This window comes from Chiloscyllium plagiosum, unplaced genomic scaffold (genome assembly GCF_037043375.1).
Source record: "Chiloscyllium plagiosum isolate Xiang-an unplaced genomic scaffold, Cpla_swu_hap1 HiC_scaffold_39, whole genome shotgun sequence".
In the NCBI taxonomy this organism is placed as follows: Eukaryota; Metazoa; Chordata; class Chondrichthyes; order Orectolobiformes; family Hemiscylliidae; genus Chiloscyllium; species Chiloscyllium plagiosum.
The window spans coordinates 1,711,586-1,720,839 of record NW_028270177.1 but is presented as its reverse complement, the minus strand read 5'-3'; positions in this window follow the sequence as shown (position 1 = coordinate 1,720,839).

Sequence of the window (9,254 nt, the reverse complement as noted above, 5' to 3'; positions counted from 1 at the left end):
CCAGCAACTCCCACATTCTGCGAATTAATTTTCAAAGTATGATTTATTCTCCATTGCTTTTTACCTCAGAGCAGAAAGAGAGTCTCTGATTGGACCAGCCATTCCTCTCTATCCAAACAGCACCTTATTCATCAGGTAGATGGAGAAAAGGCTGTGCAACTGTGAGAGGCATCCCAGATCCTATCCAGTATATTCCAGTTTTTGGGAGGTAACAGTAGGGTTGGTTTCTCATCCCCCTTTGGATTGAGCTGCTGGTGATTCGGAGATATTCAGGACAGATCAGGGAATAGTCATCCACGAGGAAACAGGGACAAGCTGTATTTTCCAGATTGAGAATAACTATAAACTAAGAAACACAGAATCGGGGTTAACGTTATTTCCTCCGATGGTGGATGTTGGGGTCTGATTTTCCACCAGTTGTTTCAGAATCAGAAAATCTACCTGAGAATCAGGAATTTGAGAGACACCAGAATTGGGACATAATACTGAGGATGATTGTGCAGAATACAATGAGACATGAACAAATTCACTGAACAGTGTAAGTAACAAATTAATCTCAGGAATGCAAGTGTGAGATGATGTGTTTTGATGTGATAGGAGATCACCTGCTTCTTGGAAGTTATGTGTGTAAACAATACAGGTGCAGAGTGATTTGGGAATACAGAGAAAATCAAGCAGCAATACAGTTTAATAAAGATATAAAAAATAAAACAACCACAGCCATCTTCCTGTGTGTCAGATATGACTCCAACCAACAGAGAGTTTGTCCACAGACTCCCATTGATTCCAGTTTTACCAGGGCTCCTTGATGCCACACTCGGTTGAATGCAGCCTTGATGTCAAGGGCTGTCCCTCTCACCTCATGGCTGGAATACCAGGTCTTTGTCCATGTTTGAACCGAGGCTGGACTGAGGTCAGGAGCTGAGTGACCCTGGCAGAACCCAATCTGGGCATCACTGAACAGTTTAGTGCTGAGCAGGTGCTGCTTGATAGCATTATTGATGACACCTTCCATCACTTTACTGATGATTGAGAGTAGACTGATAGAGCTGAATGGGATTTGTTCTCTTTTTGTGTACAGGACATACTGGGCAATTTTCCACATTGTTGAGTGGATGCCAGTGTTGTAACTGTACTGTCTAGGGGAATGGCAAGTTCTGGAGCACAAGTCGTCAGTACTATTGCCAGAATGTTGTCAGAGCTCTTAGTCTTTGCAACATCCAGGGCCTTCAATCATTTCTGTATAACTCATGGAATGAATCAAATTGGCTGAAGACTGGTATCTGTGATACTGGGGAACTTAGAGGAGGCTGGGATCAATCATCCACTCATCACTTCTGGCTCAAAATTGCTGTGAAAGCTCCAGCCTTATCTTTTTTCCTAACGTGCTGGGCTCTTCCACCAATGAAGATGGGGAGATTTCTGAAACCGCCTCCTCCGTTCATGACTGCATGTGGCAGGACTGCAGGAGCTTAAATCTGATCCATTAGCTGTGAAATTGCTTAGCTCTGTCTATCATTTGCTGCGTATGCTGTTTGACATGCAAGTCATCCTGTTTGGTGTTGGCTTCACCAGGTTGACACCTCATTTTTAGGTATGCCTGGTGCTGCTCCTGGCATGCGCTCTTTGTTGAACCTGGCTTGATGGTGATGGTCGAGTGGGGGATATGCCAGACCATGAGGTTACAGATTGTGCTGGAGTACAAATCTGCTACTGTTGATGGTCCACAGGGCCTCATGCTGCCCAGTCTTGAGTTGCTAGATCGGTTTGAATCTGTCCCATTTAGCTCGATGACAATGCCACACAACACAATGGTATTCTCTATGTGAAGATGGGACTTTGTCTCCATAATTCTGGATCAGTGGTGCTGGAAGAGCACAGCAATTCAGGCAGTATCCGAGGGCTTTTCCCCGAAACGTCGATTTCGAAGCTCCTCGGATGCTGCCTGAATTGCTGTGCTCTTCCAGCATCACTGATCCAGAATCTGGTTTCCAGCATCTGCAGTCATTGTTTTTACCTCTTTGTCTCCATAAGTACCTCTTACCGATACTGTCATTGACAGATGCATCTACAGCTGGCAGATTGGTAAGGATTGTTATCGATACATTAGAGAGGTGCTCATTAAACATGTGGAGAAAGGAATAGATGGATATGTTGATAGGGCTAGGTACAGGGGCATTGCCATAGAACTGTTGGACTGAATGGCCTGTTTCTGAGCTGGAATCAAAACAGAATAATGGAAACAATTGGCTGGTTGTTATTTGTGGGTCCTTCCTGTGCACAAACTGATTACTACAATGTCCCTGCCCTGAAACAGTAAACAGACTCAAAGAAGTATTTGATTGTGGAGTTCTGGGATGTTAGAGGAATGAAGGGTGTTTAAGTTAAATTCATTTCTCCAGAATGTATTGGATGCGATTTCCTTATTGACACTGAATGAGATCTTGAGAGATGAGATCTTGCTGAAGAGGCGGGTGTTATCCTCTTGCTGAATATTACAGTGTCTGCCACACACACTAACACACGCCAAAAAGCATTAATTATTTGACAGGAGGTGCAGACTGGTGGGGAGGTGGCATTATTTAACAGAAGTTCAGGATCTGGATATAAAGCCTCCCACCTCCTTTCTGCAGCCCGCACTGAATTGTTCACCGAACTGCAGATGTACTGAGAGCTGTAATTACATGATCACGTTGGCACAGACTAGATTCTCATTCTCACCTCCCAAAAGCATTAAATCACCTATAAATAGTCTCATTAGTGCAATTATCTCGACTGCTTGCTCTGACCTTTCAGCCTCTCTCCATCATTCTCTCACTCCATTTGCTGACCCAGCCATTTTCAGATCCTGTTGTTCAGTCATTTGCAATTCCTTTATCCAGTTCCATTTTAAACTATTGTTTACACTAATTACAGATCTGTCCTTCAGATTCTGGAATGGCTACTGGGAAAGATTTGCATAAACACCTACAGGATCATGATTTATTTTAAAGCTTGTAACAGAATTAGAAATGAAATGTTCTGAGCTCATTATGAACTGAGAATTCGTCGGTGACACTTGACAGCTTGGATTTGACTGTGATAACCTCCACCTGGGGTGGAGGCTGGAATGTGACAGGGAGGGTATGGGGGAATGAAAGTGAGGATATGGGAGAATCGGGCTGGGGTTTGGGGAGTGAGGATGTGAGGGAGGGGGGCTTTTGCTGAATACAGAGATTTTGCATCCCACAGTCGCACTGGATGGAATGGGTCTGTGTAGGGGCAGGATTGGAACTGTCTGTGATGTCTCCCACAGTTAAATATCCTGATATAAAAAGATTGGCCCCAGGCCCTTTCTAGAAATCAGAAAGGTTATCGCTGAAATTTCTCACCAGTTGACCACATACTGAAATATTTAACAAAGCAATAACATTCAGAAAGGCGATGAATTACATACTGTCAGGAAGTCCACAAAACACAAGCCCAGAAGCAGCTTCCAGCTTCCACAGTAACAAGTACAGGATGTGGGTTTAGCTGCACATCAGTCTCCACAATGCACACAGATTTCCTTTTGCTCCACGTGGCATCACCGTCACTGAATACCCCACAATCAACCTCCTGGAAAGAGTGACTGGCCAGAAACTCAACTAGACTCACCACACAAACACAGTGGCTATAGGAGCAAGTCGGAGGCTGGGAATAGTGCAGCAAGTAACTTACCTCCTGACTCCCAAAGCTTGTCCACCACCTACAAGGCACAAGTTGGAGCCACTTGTCTTGGATATGTGCGGCCTCAAAAATGTGTTTGTTGATAGACATGATTTGGAGATGCCGGTGTTGGACTGGGGTGTACAAAGTTAAAAATCACACAACACCAGGTTATAGTCCAACAGGTTTAATTGGAAGCACACTAGCTTTCGGAGCGACGCTCCTTCATCAGGTGGTAGAAGGAGCGTTGCTCCAAAAGCTAGTGTGCTTCCAATTAAACCTGTTGGACTATAACCTGGTGATATGTGATTTTTAACTTTGTTGATAGAGTTCTGGTTGGAATGCCATGTTTCTAGGAATTATTGTGCGTGTCTCTGTTTGGCTTGTCCTAGGATGGACTTGGATTCCATTTACCACCGCCTGAGAAAAAGAACAGGAAATGACATCACCATAAGAAATGATGTCACCACAGGAAATGGCATCACCAACCCAAAGAAATTCAAACATATAAATAGAAAGTGGGCTACACCACCAGTGCTTCATTTGGAGGCGCACTGAAGATGTTACCCAGTATGGGGAGAAACGTCTGAAAATGAACCTTCCAGCTCAGTGAGCAAACCTACATCCAGAACTCCAACCTGAGCTACAAACCTTCTCAAAACTCACTAACCATGCTAAGTAATGTCATCAGTGAGCCTCTGCTGAAGCACTGGAGGTATGGCCTGCTTTTTATTTAGGTTTCTTTGGGTTGGTGAAATCATTTCCTGTGGTAATGTAATTTCCTATTTTTTTTCTCAGGGGGCCCAGGTCAATGTGTTTATTGATAGATTTCCAGTTGGAATGCCATGTGTCTAGGAATTCCTGTATGTGTCTCTGTTTGGCTTGTCCTAGGATGGGTGTGTTGTCCCAGTTGAAGTGGTGTCCTTCCTCATGTATGTAAAAGTACTAGTGAGTGTGGGTCATGTCATTTTGTGGCTAGTTGATGTTCATGTATCCTGGTGGCTAGTCTTCTGCCTGTTTGTCCAATGTAGTGTTTGTTTTAGTTCTTGCATGATATTTTGTAAATGACATTTAGTTTTGCTTGTTGTCTGTATAGGGTCTTTCAAGTTCATTAGCTGCTGTTTTAATGTGTTGGTGGGTTTGTGGGCTACCATGAGGCCAAGGGGTCTGAGTAGTCTGGCAGTCATTTCTAAGATGTCTTTGATGTAGGGAAGAGTGGCTAGGGTTTCTGGATGTGTTTTGTCTGCTTGTTTGGATTTGTTGCTGAGAAATCGGCGGATTGTGTTCATTGGGTAGGCAAATGTGAGGACTGCAGATGCTGGAAACCAGAATCTAGATCAGAGTGGTGCTGGAAAAGCACAGCAGGTCAGGCAGCTTCCAAGGAGCAGGAAAATCGATGTTTCAGGGGAGGGGGGGGCTACCCATTCTTTTTGAATACACGGTATAGTTGATTTTCCTCTGCTCAGTATAGTTCTTCTGTGCTGCAGTGTGTGTTGGCTCATTGAAGTAATGTTCTAATGCAGCTTCATTTGGAGATATTGGGATGATTGCTTCTGTAGTTTGATATTTGGTCCGTATGTCTTGTTTTCCTGCAGACGCTGGTTTAAAGTTCCCCATTGGCTGTTCGCTCTACTGTGACAGCTCTGAATGGCAGTTTGTTGTTGTTTTCCTCCTCTTTAGTGAATTTAATGCCAGTAAGGGTATTATTGATGGTCTTGAAGGTTTCCTCTAATTTGTTTTGTTTAATGATGCCAAAGGTTTCACCCACCACCACACCCACTCCAGTTACCGGCCCCGCCCCCACTCCCAGCTCTACACCCACACCAGCTCCCAGCCCTGCCGGGTTTTCACCATCCCTCCAGACCTCCCCCTCACTGAGGACGAACGATCAGTCCTCAGCAAAGGACTCACCTTCATCCCCCTCTGCCCACGCATCAATGAATTTAATACACGCCGTGACGTCGAACACTTCTTCCACCGCCTCAGAGCTTATTTTTACAATCAGGACTCCCGCCCACCTTCCGAGGACCCCTTCGCCCACCTCCAACACACTCCATCCACCTGGACACCCCATGCTGACCTATTACCCGCCCTCGACCTTTTCATTTCCAACTGCCGCCAGGACATTAACCGCCTCAACCTGTCTACCCCCCTCCCCCACTCCAACCTCTCACCCTCACAACGTGCAGCCCTCCAATCCCAACCTCACCATCAAGCCAACGGACAAAGGGAGTGCAGTGGTAGTCTGGCGCACTGACCTCTACACCGCTGAAGCCAAACACCAACTCTAGGACACCTCTTCCTACCGCCCCCTCAACCATGACCCCACCCCCCCATCACCAAACCATCATCTCCCAGACCATACAGAACCTCATCACCTCAGGAGAGCTCCCACCCACAGCTTCCAACCTCATAGTTCAGGAACCCCGCACTGCCCTGTTCTACCTCCTTCCCAAGATCCACAAGCCTGACCACCCTGGCCGACCCATTGTCTCAGCCTTCCCCTGCCCCACTGAACTCATTTCTACCTACCTTGACACTATCCTATCCCCCCCTAGTCCAGGAACTCCCCACATATGTTCGAGACACCACCCACGCCCTCCACCTCCTCCAAGACTTCCATTTCCCCAGCCCCTAATGTCTCATCTTCACCATGGAAATCCAATCCCTCTACACCTCCATCCACCATGACCAGGGCCTCCAAGCCTTCCATTTCTTCCTCTCCTGATGTCCCCAACAGTACTCTTCCACCGACACACATTTGTTTGGCTGAACTGGTCCTCACCCTTAACAATTTCTCCTTCGAATCCTCCCACTTTCTCCAGACCAAAGGGGTAGCCATGGGTACACGTATGGGCCCCAGCTATGCCTGTCTCTTTGTTAGCTAAGTAGAACAGTCCATCTTCCGTAATTACACCGGCACCACTCCCCACCTCTTCCTCCGCTACATTAATGACTGCATCGGCGCCACCTCATGCTCCCGCAAGGAGGTTAAGCAATTCATCAACTTCACCAATGTATTCCATCCTGACCTTAAATTTACCTGGACCATCTCTGACACTTCCCTCCCCTTCCTGGACCTCTCCATCTCCACTAATGACGACCGACTTGACACTGACATTTTTTTATAAACCCATCGACTCCCACAGCTACCTGGATTACACCTCTTCCCACCCTACCTCCTGCAAAAATGCCATTCCGTATTCCCAATTCTTCCGCCTCTGCTGTATCTGCTCCCAGGAGGACCAGTTCCACCACAGAACACACCAGATGACCTCCTTCTTTAGAGACTGCAATTTCCCTTCCTAAGTGGTTAAAGATGCCCTCCAACGCACCTCGTCCACATCCTGCACCTCTGCACTCAGACCCCACCCCTCCAACAAGGACAGAATGCCCCTGGTGCTCGCCTTCCACCCTACCAACCTTCGCATAAACCAAACCATCCGCCGACATTTCTGCCACCTCCAAACGGACCCCACCACCAGGGATATATTTCCCTCTCCACCCCTTTCTGCCTTCCACAAAGACCGTTCCCTCCGTGACTACCTGGTCAGGTCCACGCCCCCCCCCCCAACAACCCACCCTCCCATCCTGGCACTTTCCCCTGCCACCGCAGGAACTGTAAAACCTGCGCCCACACCTCCTCCCTCACCTCCATCCAAGGCCCTAAAGGAGCCTTCCACATCCATCAAAGTTTTACCTGCATATCCACCAATGTCATTTATTGTATCCGTTGCTCCCGAAGCGGTCTCCTCTACATTGGGGAGACTGGACGCCTCCTAGCAGAGTACTTTAGGGAACATCTCCGAGACACCCGCACCAATCAACCAGAATGGCCCGTGGCCCAACTTTTCAACTCCCCCTCCCACTCTGCCGAGGATATGGAGATGCTGGGCCTCCTCCACCGCCACTCCCTCACCACCAGACGCATGGAAGAAGAACGCCTCGTCTTCCGCCTCGGAACACTTCAACCCCAGGGCATCAATGTGGACTTCAACAGTTTCCTCATTTCCCCTTCCCCACCTCACCCCAGTTCCAAACTTCCAGCTCAGCACTGTCCCCATGACTTGTCCTACCTGCCTATCTTCTTTTCCACCTATCCACTCCACCACCCTCCCTGACCTATCACCTTCATTCCCTCTATGCTACTTTCTCCCCACCCCCACTCTCCTCTCATTTATCTCTCCACCCTTCAGGCTCTCTGCCTGTATTCCTGATGAAGGGCTTTTGCCCAAAACTTCGATTTTTTTTTTCCCTGCTCCTCGGATGCTGCCTGAACTGCTGTGCTTTTTCAGCACCACTCTAATCTAGAAGTTGTTCCGAGTAGCGAGACGATGGGTCTGAGGGGGGCTCCTGGTTTGGGAATTTGTTATTATAACTAAATATTAGTGTAACCCATAAATTTTGAATAAATGACAACATTCTCACCTTCAAACATTTTTCACTGTGCCACTTGTACAGCTCTCTGGGGCCCCCTTGTGACAGCAGCATGATATACTAGAGAACGAGAGAATTGTATTTCTGTCGTGTTTCTTACAATAGCCACCTGTCCCAAAATGCATCATAATCAATGAATACATTTGAAATGGAGTCAAGTTTGTAGGAAACATAGGGCCAATGTATGCTCAGCAAGATCACTCAATGTGCTGGTGACCCAGATGGGCTTTGTTTTCCCCAAAAGGAAGTTGGTTCCTGCAATCAGGACCTGAGATGAGAAAATTTAAGACTTTAAAATTGGGGATGGGTTATTAATAATTCTGGCTGGGAAACCACAGAACACTTAAAATATGGAAAAGTAGATTTAAGGTAGGTTGTTAGTAAGAATGTATTTACTTAAAAAGTGACAAATGTTTTACAATAATCTCCCTGACAAGTCAGTAAAGAGAAACTTGGATCTGTCAAAATGCAGTCAGATGCTATGCTGAGAGACTGTGTCTCAGCCTGTTGGGGCCTTTATGTTTATGCCTCATTCCTGCAACCATCTAAAGGTTTTTAAACTAGATTCTGTTCCAATTTTTTGCAATCTTTAATTTATAAAACACTTGTTCAGCCTCAAAGTGACTATTGAGCCCAATTCTGAGTATCACCATTTAGAAAGTTGGAAAGGTTTTGGAGAGGGCACAGAAAGAAGTTAAAAATTTTTAACAACTTTTCACAGGATATGGGTGTTGATGGTGAAGCTAGCAATATTACTATCCCTAATTACCCTTGAACTGAGAAGCTTGCTGGGCCATTAGTTTAGTCATTCACATTCTGTCTGGAGTCACGTGCACTAGACCACGTAAGGGCAGCAGATTTCCTTCTCTGAAGGACATTAGTTCACAACAATTGATGAAATTTTCATGGTCACCATCAGTGGTTTCAAGATGAGGAACATCAATGCCAGTGATAAATGTTCCCTCCTTACCAAATCAGCTGCTACCATGTGATATAAAGTCAAATGGATGTAGACACAAGGCTACAGATAAAAGATATCCAGGAACATAAGAATATTTTTTACATAATGTGACAATGATCTGGAAATCAGTGCTTTGTTTGGAAGAAGCAGAGAGGACAAATGAATGAAA